Source organism: Equus caballus, chromosome 15 (genome assembly GCF_041296265.1).
Source record: "Equus caballus isolate H_3958 breed thoroughbred chromosome 15, TB-T2T, whole genome shotgun sequence".
Classification (NCBI taxonomy): Eukaryota; Metazoa; Chordata; class Mammalia; order Perissodactyla; family Equidae; genus Equus; species Equus caballus.
The window spans coordinates 92,048,008-92,061,810 of NC_091698.1; positions in this window are offsets into that span (position 1 = coordinate 92,048,008).

Here is a 13,803-nt window from a genome sequence, read left to right on the forward strand (position 1 = left end):
CAGCAGTTTTGGGGTGACAGTAAGCTCTTCTTCTCTGGTTGTATTCAGTAAAAGCCCATGCACTAGAGCTTTATGGACTGGTTCACTACTAATCAGCATCTGGGTACTAATCAGCATAGGGATTCAGGAGAGTTCCCTAAGTCAGTCAGCGCTGTGAACAGGCTGTAGTTAGGGCACATCTTGGATAATTCAAAACGCAGTGTGTCTATTTGGTTCTGGCATTCATTGACTTTCACCAGAAATCAGGCACTTTCGGTTCCACTAGGGTAAATTCACCCACGGATGAGGTAGTTGTGGTGGTGGCTAAGGTTGTTCCCAGTTACTTTATGTTAATATTGTTACCATTAAGAGTTACCATTTATGATATGATGACCATATGCTGGGCACCCCACTAAGCACCCCACATCTATTATCTCATTTAATCCTCCCAATCACTAGAAAATTATGATCATTATCCCCATTTTACTGATAAGGGAACTGAGACTTACAGAGTTTAAGCTTCAAGGTCACATTGCTAATAAGTAGTAGGTCTGTATCTTAAATCCAGGTCTGTTAGATAATATAGTCTAAGATTTTTACCCCCTAATTCTTTATCGCCAATAAAATTTAGTGCATAACAATTATTAATGTAGAAATAGAAATAAAGTGCATATCTCTTTTTATAATGTATTTAAAATAGTCTTCCCTCTAATCCCAACCTTCACCTTGAGTTATTTGAACTCGGCAGCAAGAACACTGGGCTTGGAATCAGGAGAAATAAGTTTGGCCTTGAATTTACCAGCAACTCATTGTGTGATTTGGGGAAATTCATTTAACCTCTTTGGGCTTCAGTGCTGAAATCTGCAAAATCATGGAACTGGATTATATCATCGCTAGGGTCACTGACCATTTTGAGATGCTATGAGCTGTCCATTGGTTGAGAAAGCCTTGTCTTTGTGAAAAGATCTACTTTATCTCCACTGCAATGATCATGATTTTTCTAATTAATGGGATCTTAAGAAATGAGCTTATCTTAAAAAATTAAGTCATGGCTGAGAAAATTAGCCATCTGAACAGTCTAGCTATAAAGATGGGAAATGCCAGACATTGTGCTCAGTGCTTTCACTAGTGCCATATCAGTTCTAGAGACCTCCCTTTATTCTCATTTTACAGAAAAGGAAATTACAGCTCTTGAGGTAAGATCTCTTGTGTGAGGTCATGAAGTTAGCAAGTGGTACAGTAATGACTCAAACCCAGACCCCTGTCTGGAATCATAGATGCCAGGGTGGGAAGGGGTTCTGGAGGTCACATAGCCTAATGATCTAAATTTTTTTTTTTTTTTTTTGAGGAAGATTAGCCCTGAGCTAACTACTGCCAATCCTCCACTTTTTGCTGAGGAAGACTGGCCCTGAGCTAACATCTGTGCCCATCTTCCTCTACTTTATACATGGGACGCCTACCACAGCATGGCACTTGCCAAGCGGTGCCATGTCTACATCCAGGATCCGAACCAGGGAACTCTGGGCTGCTGCCGAAGTGGAGCGTGTGCACTTAACTGCTGCACCATCAGGCTGGCCCCGTGATCCGTCTAAAATTAATATCAGGTTGCTCATTCCCGTTAAGTAATTTAGGATCCTTTTTACTGGGTATAGGTTTGAAATGTACACAAAGTCTCCCATGGTTTGGATGAAGAGAAAGGAGAAAGGCATAAAACTCATTGAAAAAACAAAATGAGATCCAATAAGCTGAAGGACAATCTGAGTTTACCACAGTGATTAGGAGCTCAAGCCTTGGAAACAGACTAACCTTGTTTTAATCCTGACTCTGACACTTAATAGATATGTGACAAGGCAAGCCATTTACTTTAAACTCAATAAGCCTCAGTCTCCACACCTGTGAAATGGTAGTAAAGTGTCTACTTTATAGTGTTACCATGCAGATAAAATGGGGCCACCCATGTTTAACTGCTTAACAGAGTACTGGGCACATACATAAAAGTGGGCTATTATTCTTATTTCTCAAGAACTAGAGGGAAGAACATGAAACTGTAGTCATTGTTTAGCTCTGATCTCCAAGGCTCCCAGCCTTTCTCCCTCCTCCCTGCCCGCACCCCCTGCCATTGTAAAGAAATTACATTTCACTAAAGACAAACTGTGTTCATGGTTCAATAATTGACCTAAATGCTTTAATTAGTCATTCCACGTTTGACTAGAAGCAGCATTAACAGCAAAATCATTAAGAGAAGACCAACAAACATAGTTGTACGAACTCCCAATTGTAGAGCTTCGGTACTCAGTATAAATCTCAGCCTGATTGACGACGTTGTCACAGACCAGGTAATTACCTATGCAACCTCTAATCAAAAAATATTTGGCAAGAACTGGAAATGTCAGAAAATGAGGAGGGAAGGAAGAGCATGAGGTAAGAAAAGTGCTTCATCCTCAAATGAGTAAGATGGATGGCTAATGATAGGGCCATGCCAGAAACTGGTAGCATAGATGATTCATCTTGGATGACCTTGTCTAAAACAATAATTCTTGTTTACGTGCAATTTTTATAGGACTTTCCTTGGAAAACATGAACGTTGTCAGCACAGTCCCTCAAGTTCTTCCAAGAAACAATTATAATAAATAGTTTTAGGGCTACAACAAGGTTGACAAGGAAGGGAGTAATTAGAAACCACAAGGACAGTGGGCGGCAAAGGGAGCAATGACTTCGGAACAATAAACCCAGACGAGTGGAAGCACAAAGGCAGGGAAATCATTCTAGTGGTGCTGGCTTTTCTTTGTATTCCAGAAAGGACCTGGTTATTTCTAGATTCTCCCCTTAACCTTTTCTCCATCACCTTTCTTTTTATATCTCAAATTATGAATGTCTTGAGGGCAAATTATGAGTATCTGGATCACACCTTTTCTCCTTGTCTGTCAGACCATAAGATCTCAGCAAATGTTTGCTGAATGGATGATTGAAATCTGAGTAACCCCTGCAATATGGAAGTACCTTGACCTACAATACTACATTTTCTTCCTCCTTAAACTCCATAATTACCATCTTCTACAAGTTAATGTGGCTGAGTCCCATTGTCCTTTTTTTGTTCCTATGAGTGTAAACAACTAAACAGTGTGGTCATGAATCTTCTCCACATGTGCAGGATGGGAGGCTGAAGAACCAAGTTCTGTGATGTTAATGGTCTCAGTGTCCTTGAGCTCCATATTTAGTCCTTCTTACATCAACTGACTCTAATAAAGCAATATCCCTACAAATTAACCTGATTCAAGCTTGAAAGGGAATCCATGATCTTATGCCCCTTTCAGTCTAAGGATTCTAAGCCCTTTGGAGTATTTGGTTGACTACTTTTTTAACTATCAAACTTGCATCAAACTATACATAAGACACTTTTTTGGGTATAGGAAAGCAGTCTAGCCTAGAAGCTAAAAAGAAAATGAATGCTACAGGCAAGGTAGCATGGTATATCAAAAAAGCCACTGAACAGGGAGTTGAGACATCAGAGCTCTGGTTATGTCTCAGCTTTAACTTGTCATGCAATGTTGGACACATTATTTGCCTTTTCCCTACTTCTTTTCCTCATCTGTAGGGGTTAATATACATAACGACAAAGGTTTCTTCACAGTCCTAAAACTGAAAGAGTGTGGTAATAATTTAATATGGGACCGAACTTACACCACACACATACAGTGCTCCAGAATATAAAAGTACAGAACATGTGCTATTTAAAATGAACCATTGCAAAAAAAATTTAACTTTTATAGCTGGGCAAAGAGATGCCTAATGAAGTAACTTTACCAAGGAAGAAAATGAAAATAAATTTGGATCTGAAGAAATAAAGAGGAAGGAAAAGATTTTTGTTATTTTATTTATTTATTTATTTTTGCTGAAGAAGATTTGCCCTGAACTAACATCTGTGCCAATCCTCCTCTATTTTTGTGTGTGTGGGATGCCTCCACAGCATGGCTGGTGAATGGAGTAGGTCCGTGCCTGGGATCCAAATCCACGAACCTGGGCTGCCGAAGCAGAGTGTGCAGAGCTTTAACCACTTGGCCGCAGGGCCAGGCCCAAAGGAAAAGATTTTGATGACTTTCCAAAACTAAAGTTAAGCCAAGGTGTTCAATGAAAATTTGGCAATATTTATTCAAGATAAAAACTACAGGATTTGAAGAAGTTGTTCTAATTTTAATACCAAATGGAGGCTTAAAATGGAAATGAATGCACTTACTCCCACAAGATGAAGAAATGATAAAGAATAATAATTTCAAACAAAACAGTGGTAACTAACTTACAGAAGTATTTTAGTTATTTATGACTGAAAACCTGGTAAGCATAATACATAGATTAGAACTAATACCTATAAAGCAATCTGAAAAGAGAAAATATGCTTGATTTCCCAAAAACCAAACCATATAAACATTTCTAAAATATTCTTAGTAAAATACACATTAAATAGTGCTCTTGACTGGTCTACAAAATCTAATCAACCGTCAAATAAAATTGAGTCCATGGGAAAATGTTTCAGTTTCTAAATAAAACGGAATTTTAAGTGAGTTATCTGATTATGGCACATTTTGAAGTTGAGTACTGTAAATATCAGAGAGTAGTACGGTATAAATTCACAGAAAGGATCTACTTAGGGCATAAAAACTTCCCTATGTTGTGTAATTTCCTAGGTCACCAGTCCCACACTTGCCCCTCTGCCTGCAGGCACACCAGGTACAACGTAAGACAAGGGAGCCTGCACGTTCTTTTGTTCACTGTTTAACTTCTAAACCACTGTCTCAGGTCTCTTTCTTGCTGCTGATTTCATACTGCCTTCCAACATGTGTCTACCAAACTCGCTGCCCATTTTCATCCTCACCTTAGCTGCTGAATTTGTCACTTACTATCACTTCCTTAGCTTCAATCTTGGTTTCTCTCAACAGTACTGCTCTTATTATAATATGATTCCTCTGGCCACTTTGAATGAGCATCCTTGAGGAGTCTATTTGACCCTACCACATCCTATTCCAGTGTATTCCACAGGCAGGGCCACCATTAGCTCTGCCCAGCACATCAGAGAAAACAAGACCAACATTTTTATAATATTCTAATAGGTAGTGTTTATTAACTGGCCCAAATCACATAAAGTTGAAAATACCTCATCACTGCTTCGTTATTTTAAATATTGACTGAGCATAGAGAAATAAGAGCATATTACTTTGGTGGGATCATAAATGATTGTTCATTTGGTCAATAAATAACTATCGAGCACCTATTACACATCAAGCGCTGAGCTAGGTACTGGGATCCAGTGGTAAATGAGATATATTCCATGACCATGGATACTTTAAAATCTAGCAGGGATAAACTTTTGAAAAGTAATTAAAAGTGAGATGAAGCTTATGAAGCAGAGGTGCAAATACTACAGAAAGGTATAAAATAGGAGGCTTTATTCTGGGATGTCAAAGAAATCTGGGCGAGGGAGGAAGTCAGAGAAAGCACCTTATAAATTGTTCCACCTAAACTTTCAACTTACAAATAAAGGCATTTCCAGCTGGAAAGAGGAAGTGACCAGCTTGCCCCTTGAAGTAAAGGGTAAACGGGCAGTGGCTAACTGTATACACTCCTCTCTCTATCTTGCTACCCACTTTCTAAGTGGACTATTCCAAAACAAGTAACAGGTTAAAAAGACTGCATTATAGAGACAGGTACACTGTAGGCGAGCAATCGAAATTGTTACAGTAAATGAATATTTAGCAACATTTAATTCAACTCAATAAAAATATTATAAGTAAAAGTAGGCAGTGTAAAGTAAAGCAAATGTTATTATGCCCTGACAGCACAAGTATTCCTTCTGACAGTTTAAATTCAGCTCATCTTTAAAGGCCCAGCTGATATTTTATGCTCTCCACAAACCTTTAGTCTGGCCACGGGTAGCTCCTCAGAACTCCTGGCACGTTTGACCATGTACCACTTCTATAGCATGAATGCTTGTTGGCGCGCATTGCCATCTTTTCCTTTGTACACTGTTTTAAGCTTGAGCAAGCTGAAACTACATATCAATGCTTTGTGCATAGTCTTTCATGCTAAATAGTAACCAAGGAAATATATCTTTGGTAGGCAGAAATCTAAGCTGGCCCTCCAAGATTCTCCCCCTACCCCCGGTATGGGTATGTACACCATGTGTAATCCTCTCCCCTTGAGTTTGGGCAGGACGTCTGCACATAATGGATTCCAAAGGTGAAGTGAGTTTTACAGACGTAACAAAGGACCTTAACCAGTTGATTCTGAATCAATCAAAAAAAAAAAAAAGAAGAAGATTATACTGGGTAGGCCTGACCTAATCAGATTAGCTCTTTAAAAGAGAGAGGAAAATTCAGAGATTCTCCTGCCGAGTTTGAAGGAGCCACCAGGAGTTCCACAGCTGAAGGGAAATGAATTCTGCTAAAAATCATGTGAGCTGGAAAGAGCATTCTACTCTGCAGATGAAACTGCCGTTCTAGCCAACATCTTGATGGCAGCTTGTGAGACTCTGAGCAGAGGACCCAGCTGAGCTGTCACTGTACTACTGACTCACAGAAACTGTGCGATAATCAATGGGCGCTGTTCTAAGCCATTAAGTGTGTGTATATTGTTATGCAGCAACAGAAAATTAATATAGCGTCTGTGCTGATGGTGCACACTCGTGCAGGGTGGTCTGGAAAGAGGGAAGCTGGTTCCTCTAAGCACACAGTGACAAACTGTGCATTAGTCAGCTTGGACTGCCACAGTAAAATACCACAGGCTGGGTGTCTTAGACAACAGAAATTTATTTTCTCACGGTTCTAGGAGCTGGAAGTCCAAGATCAAGGTTCCAGCAGCGTTGGTTTTTGGTGAGGCCTCTCTCCCCAGCTTGTAAACGGTCACCTTCTCTCGTGTCCTCACATGGTCTTTCCTCTTTGCACACAACGGGAGAGACAGAGAGAGAGAGAAGGTGCTCTCATGTCTCTTTCTCTTCCATGAACACCAGTCCCATCAGATTAGGCCTCCATGCTTAAGACTTCATCTCATCTTAATTACCTCTTTCAAGGCCCTAGCTCCAAACATCATCATATAAGGAGTTAGAGCTTCGACATACGAATTTACGGGGACACAGTTCAGTCCATAACAAATAGGGAATGTGAATGGACGGCAGAGGCGTGACCGGGTGGCAGTGGAAAAGGAGTAAGAGTGGCACAGCCTGGAAAACGTATGAAGGAATAATTGTCAGGGCCTGAGGCTTACTTGGAGTGTGAAGACAATGGAGCAATTCAAACTGAAGTGGAGCTTCCAGTTTGGGGGAGATTCGCCAAAAGGGGTGCAACTGACAGAAGAGAAATCACTATTCCTTAGGGGACTGTTGTCCTCTTGTTATGGAGGGAATTATCAGGAAAAGAGAGGAAGAAACAGGGCAAGGAATTTAGTTGAAATCAAGGAATCAGCAAGTCATACAAACAGCTGTATCTACTAGACATTAAGATATATGGCTAAAAAAATAAGTTCACATTTTTAGCTAAAAGAATTATTAAAGTGTACATAGTTAGCAAAAATCTTAATTAAAATTAGTGGAAAACTATGGATTTTTTCTATTTTTTTAAAAATACAACCCTGTGTTTTGTTTCTCAATAAAGAATCAATCTATTTTATTTTGTTTGATACAGTCAAATATGGAAAAGTGATCACCTGTAAGTTTACTGAAACCTGAAATATTTCATATAACAGTTATAACACACGTTTTGTAAAACATAAACTTCATGAGGTAATCTGTGATTAGAGTTTTATGGTAATAAAAAAGGGGATAAACTCTCAGTCTCTACCAGAGCTCCACAATGCTCATTAATTATGAAAGATCCTGAAATCAGTAATGATAGTCCAGAGAAGTGGTTCCCAACTTTAGTTGCATAGTCGCATCACTGAGGGGTATTTATAAAAATGCTGATTAACAAGGTTCACCCAAAGCTTACTGAGTCAGCTTTTGGAGCTGGGCCTGGATGCTTCTAAATTTAAATTACCCTCAGATAATTCTGATGGGTGGCTAGAGTATTAGTCTAGAATAGGTTAGCAAGACACTTCTCAGGCTAATCTTGTGCTTTGTCCTTCTGTCATCATGATCAATTAAGTAATTCCTACTAGAGGCTGCTATTAGCCTCTTTCAACAAAGGAGGAAACTAAGGTTTGAAAGAGCTAAGAAGTGACCCTTCCTGTTTACTGGTATAAATGGTACAGCACAATCCAACACCGTCCTACTCCAGAATGCCCAACATGCTCTTTCCACTACACGAAGCTTCCTTCCAGCGTCTGAGAAATCTCATATTTCATTCAGAACTCTCTGAATGTATTCAATGAATATTTTCTCAGTATCTACATATTCAGCTGCACTACATAAAAAGATGAGAAAGCACAGTCTCTACCTCTAAGAAGCTTAGAGGTTAGTGCAGGGAAGGAGACAATTATGGGCAGAGGAAGAGAAAGAGAAGAGGGGAAATAGGACAAATACAGATATGACTACGATAAAATGTGGTCTGTGGTCTTGGAGAGGTTCCAACAAGATGCCTGGTAAGGAGGGTGGGGACAGAGGCTGAGGAGTGGAGCAGGATAGCGTCTTAGGATATTTGAATAAGGGAGAGGGTCAGGAATGGCTCCATGCAGGAAAGGGAAGCGGTGTTTGACCTGGTTCTCACAGGCAACCCCACCCTTACCACTTAGAGAATGAAGAACAGTACAATTAGGGTGACTTCTATTCTCCTCACACCACCATCTTCAAGGGACATGCCCTTGAGCTGCATGGTCCACCCTCTGAAGGACTGACCTGGGAAGGTTTTCCAAGCAGGTTCTAGAAAAACACTTGGTGTGGTGTAGAATGCAGAAGAGGGTAAGATGTGGACTCAGGAAAGACATAAGCCTTTTGGCCCTATTGATTTTGAACCTTGTAGGGAAAAGCATGGCTCGGGAAGACCAGAGTGGACCCCCTAGGCAGAGGCCCAGGTTGTCCAGAAGGTAGTGCCTCTTCAAGTCACAATCACGTAGGATTCAACAGACAGTGCTGGAGGAGGAAGGAGGAGGCAGGGAGAAAGGAGGTCATTTTTGGCAAGGGAACTAAATAACCAAACTATTAAGATAAGAATAGCAAAGAGAATCATCAGGGAGTAAGTAACTTAAAAGTTTATTAAAAGCAGAGGTATACATTATTCTTGCTTCTGGGAGGGCCTTCCCTCTTATTCCCCTCCTGTAATCTCTGCCTCCTGAAAACCTACCTGTTATCTGTTGAAGTGTCTCCCCCTAAAATTCATATCTTGAAGTTCTAACGCCTAAAGCCTCAGATTGTGACCATAGTTAGACATAGTTCATCACAGATGTAGTTAGTTAAGATTAGGTCATACTGGGGTAAAGTGAATCCCTAATCCAATATTACCGATGTCCTTATAACAAGAGTAATTTGGACATGGAAACATGCACGCAGAGAGAAAACCATGCAAACATGAAAGTAGAGAATGGGGAGAAGCTTCTACAAGCCAAAGAATGCTATAGATTGCTAGCAAACCACCAGCAGCTAAGTGAGAGATGTGGAACAGATTCTCCCTCAAAGCCCTCAAACGGACTCAACCCTGCTGACACCTTGATCTCAGGCTTCTAGCCTCCAGACCTATGAGACAATAAGCTTCTGTTATTTAAGTCACTCAGTTTGTCATACTTTGTTAGAGCAGCCCTACCACACTCATGCACTGCCCACTCACTCACCTCCATGTTACCTTCTCCAGGAAGTCGTTTTCTTCAGGCCCTTCTAACTTTATTCTTACCATCTCACCTTTGGACCCTCGAGCATGATGCTTTGTGTCCACTCCTCTTAGAATGGTCATGGCACGCACTTGTGCTACAGTCATGCATGTGCTTGATTCCCTCTCTGATAGACTGGAAGCTGCAGAGGGGGGGAACAATGATTCAGTTGGATTCATCATTTTATTCCTGAAGCTTAACACAGTGCCTGGAGCATGGTAGGTACTCAACACATGTTTGTTGAGTAGAAGTGACCTAAAGGAAAAACTTACAAGGAACAAAACCTACAAGAATATGTTTTTGGTCAATGCTATGTAAAAATTATTTTTCTTTCAGATGAAGAGCTATCCTTAGGGTTAGTTATTCGGCACCTACTCTCCAACAGGCATTGTGATAGCTCCTAGTGATGCAAAGATGAATCAGGCACAGCCCATGAGTTAAAGGATCTTACAGTGTCGTAAAGAAGATGTTGGAATAAACCTTCACAATAAAATGTAGTAAGTAGTAGGTTAAAATGAAGCACATGTTAATTCTATGGGAATTCCAAAGATGAAGCGCTAACCTATCCAGGGATCAGGATGGCGGTGGGGGGCTTGGAAAGCAGTGCATGTTCAGTGATAGTGACAGACGAGCTGGGACCAGAAGACTGGGCCTCCTCACTCTCTTTTGGAGGTGACTGTGAACACACAGGCCTATATTGTTGATCTTAGCTCTCCCAGCAATGTTTATTTGAACATTTCAGCATTTCACTGAGTAGCAGGTGATTAAGCATGAATTTACAGAGAAAGGATCAGTAGGTGGCACAGTTAGAAAACAGTCACCGCTGTAGTCAGTGGTTACTCCTACCAGGAATGAGATCAGAAAAGGCAGCAGGAGGGATGGTTACAATGAGTTTGCAACAGATTGGAATGCAAGTCAAGGAAGTGTAAGACAGAGGACAAGGAGCTGCCACTGGACGCTGCTCAAGGAACCAACCCAGTTCTTCAGAAAGGGCTCCGCAGGACACAGTGCTGTGCAGGCTCCTGACATTCAGGATAACTCATTCTTCCCTCAGGCTTGCAATCTTGGAAACTGCATGATTTACCACGCAATCATGCTGGGAAGCCATGGCGCCTCCTTTTACCTTGATCCCACTGTATGAATTTGCTGGGCTGCCGTAACAAAGCACCACAGACTAGGTGCCCTAAACACCAGAAAGTTATTTTCTCACAATTCTGGAGGCTGGAAGCCCAAGGCCAAGGAGATATCACAGTTGGTTCCTTTTGAGGCTTCTTTTCTTGGCTTGTAGATGGCCTCTTCTCCTCATGTCTTTACATTGTCTTCCCTCTATACCTGTCTGTGTCCTTATCTCCTCTTCTTATTAAGACACCAGCCACACTGAGTTAGGGCGCAATCATATAACCTCACTTTCTATTAATTACCTCTTTAAAGGCCCTATGTCCAAATACAGGTCACATCTCACATTCTGAGGTAGTGAAGGCTAGAACTTCAACATATCAATGGAGGGGGGAACACGCTCAGCCTATAGTACCCTGTGAAATGGGTCCTTTTGTTCTGTGTTAGATTAAGTTTTTCTATTCATGAGGAATCTCAGAACTCTGAGCAGGGAAAATCATCTTCCTGGGGCATTTCTTCCCTTCAGAAGAGGTAAATGCATTCTCAGAGCAGTAATGAGGCCTGGAAGGACAGGCCCTGAAGAAGGCAGAGATGGACAATGAAGCTTAATAAGGCATAAGCAGCACAGCCTGCCATCACAAGCCTGGAGGTCATGGAGTGTTCTGGTGGGAGAGAAAAAGCAAGGCCACAATCAAAGAAGCATTTCTAGACACACACTTCCAAGAAATTGGCAAAGAGAGTTCAAAAAAAGAGATCTGGACATCCAAGTCTCCAGCAATATGTGGTTATTTTGTTTCATGTTCTTAATAAATATTTACCTTCATACCTAATTTTGTATTCTTTCTTTTAAGCTTCAGACTCTCCTCAATACTAGATCTGCCCTCTGGAAGAAGAGGAAACAGATGGAATTCTTTCTCACAGCTTGGACATTGAAATGTCTGGAAATGGTGGAGGGAGCTCCAGAGCTGGAGTGTTAAATCTGCAGTCTACTAAGGAGAGGTAAGAGAGAGTTGGAAATGAAAAACTTAGGTAAAATGTGTTTTGTCTCTGGAATTCCACAAGATTGAGAGAGCTGACAAAACCCGCACACTGGTGCTGTCTACTCTTCATGTAACTTAGCTAATTTTGAAGTATTCAGTATTGGCCTGCTATCCGTGCTAAAAAATTCCACTGTGGAGAGAGAGAAAAAAAGCTTTCATCAGCAAACAGTTAAAAAGCCCATATACTGATTCTAAAACCTCTTTAACAGGAACTAAGAGACTCCTTTACCCAGCAACGTAATTCCCATCTCACCCAAATCATACCTTTGTAAATCAGGTCAAGGTGACACACCAAGGACCACACAACTCATGTTTACCAGAGATTCTATGGCCCATACCAATTAATAATCCCAGCTGCACAACTACAATATACGCCATGCCAACTGCCAAGCTTAAAGGCTAAAAATTGCAAGACCTTTGCAAAGAAAGATGTAACACCTTACCTCAATGCTGGTGGTACTTGAAATCTTACTCTCTTTGTGTTATTTTGAGCTCAACATGCCAGTCCCTCTAACTATAGCTCAATTCTTCCTGTCCAGTGAGCTTATATTGGAGTTTTAATTTGTGACAATCACACTTCTCTCTCCAATTTTGAGTTTGGAACTAATTGAGAATTAGACATGGCTGTTCAGAGAGATGAAGACCAAACATCAGGTGTATTACTTAAAATCACTAGAGAGGTGGATATGAATTAGATGAACAGTCACAGTAGACTTTCTAATATTCCCTCCAAACTTCAATTAACTCCTAAGCAGAGTGGCCAACTGTAGGCATGCCCTTCCAGCTAGTCTTCCCTGGTCATCTGACCACAAGGCAAAGAGAAATCCCAGAGGAGAGGTACCCTCTATGTGGGCAGCCACATCTGAAAGACATAGAATATAGAAAGAGCTGAACAAAACTGCCTGCTTCCAAATTTACTCAGTAGATAAGTTATGTCAATCCCTATGGGAAGGAGTGAGCAGAGGTGGGAGGGCAACAATGCCCAGGAGGGTCCCTCTGCCAGAACACCAAAACATAAAGCATAGGGAGTATTGGCTTCCATCTAACAGCACTGGCAACAAATGTGGTTTTAAATTTGTTTTGATTTTTCGATCAAGTAGCTGCACTTCCAGAAATATATCCAAAGAAAATAATCAGTGATGCAAACAGTTATATACCAGTGTCTTCATTTTAACATGAGAGTAGGAAAAAAATTGATACAATAAGGAAAAAGAACGGTATGTCTCTATTAAAATGTTTTATACATGCTTTTAATGAAAGAAAAGACATTCATGTTGTAATGGTGAATTTTAAAAAGGCAACAAAATTGTATTACACCATAATTTCAACATGTTTCTGTTAAAAGTGTTTTCACAAAAAATATAAAATAGACAAGAAACATTACAAGTGTATTTTTTATTATATCATTACATATTTCCTAAATGTTCTAAAAGCATGTATATTATTAATATAATCAAAATAAGATTATATTTTTCCATTTTCCAAGTGTATCCATGATGTTTACTATGTATACTAATCTCATAAAGTAAAAAAGAATTTCATATTTAGGTATCACTCTTCAAACATGAGTTAAACAAAAACAAATCCTAAACCTGTACAGCACATTACTATATAGATAAGAAATATATATTCATATTTGTACGTATATCCCCACTAGTTCCACAATATAAAAGAGAAAATATATATTTTATCCTATTAATGTGATTTACGTAAAAAATGGGGACAGATATCTAATATCTCTATTGATTCTGGTGAATCTAAAAAATGATAAAACAAGTCACTTTCTGTAAACGACAGTAACATCATCTTTTAATTATTCCTGACTAGGGTTGCTAGATGAAATACAGTATATTCAATCAAATTTGAATTTCAGATAAATAATTCT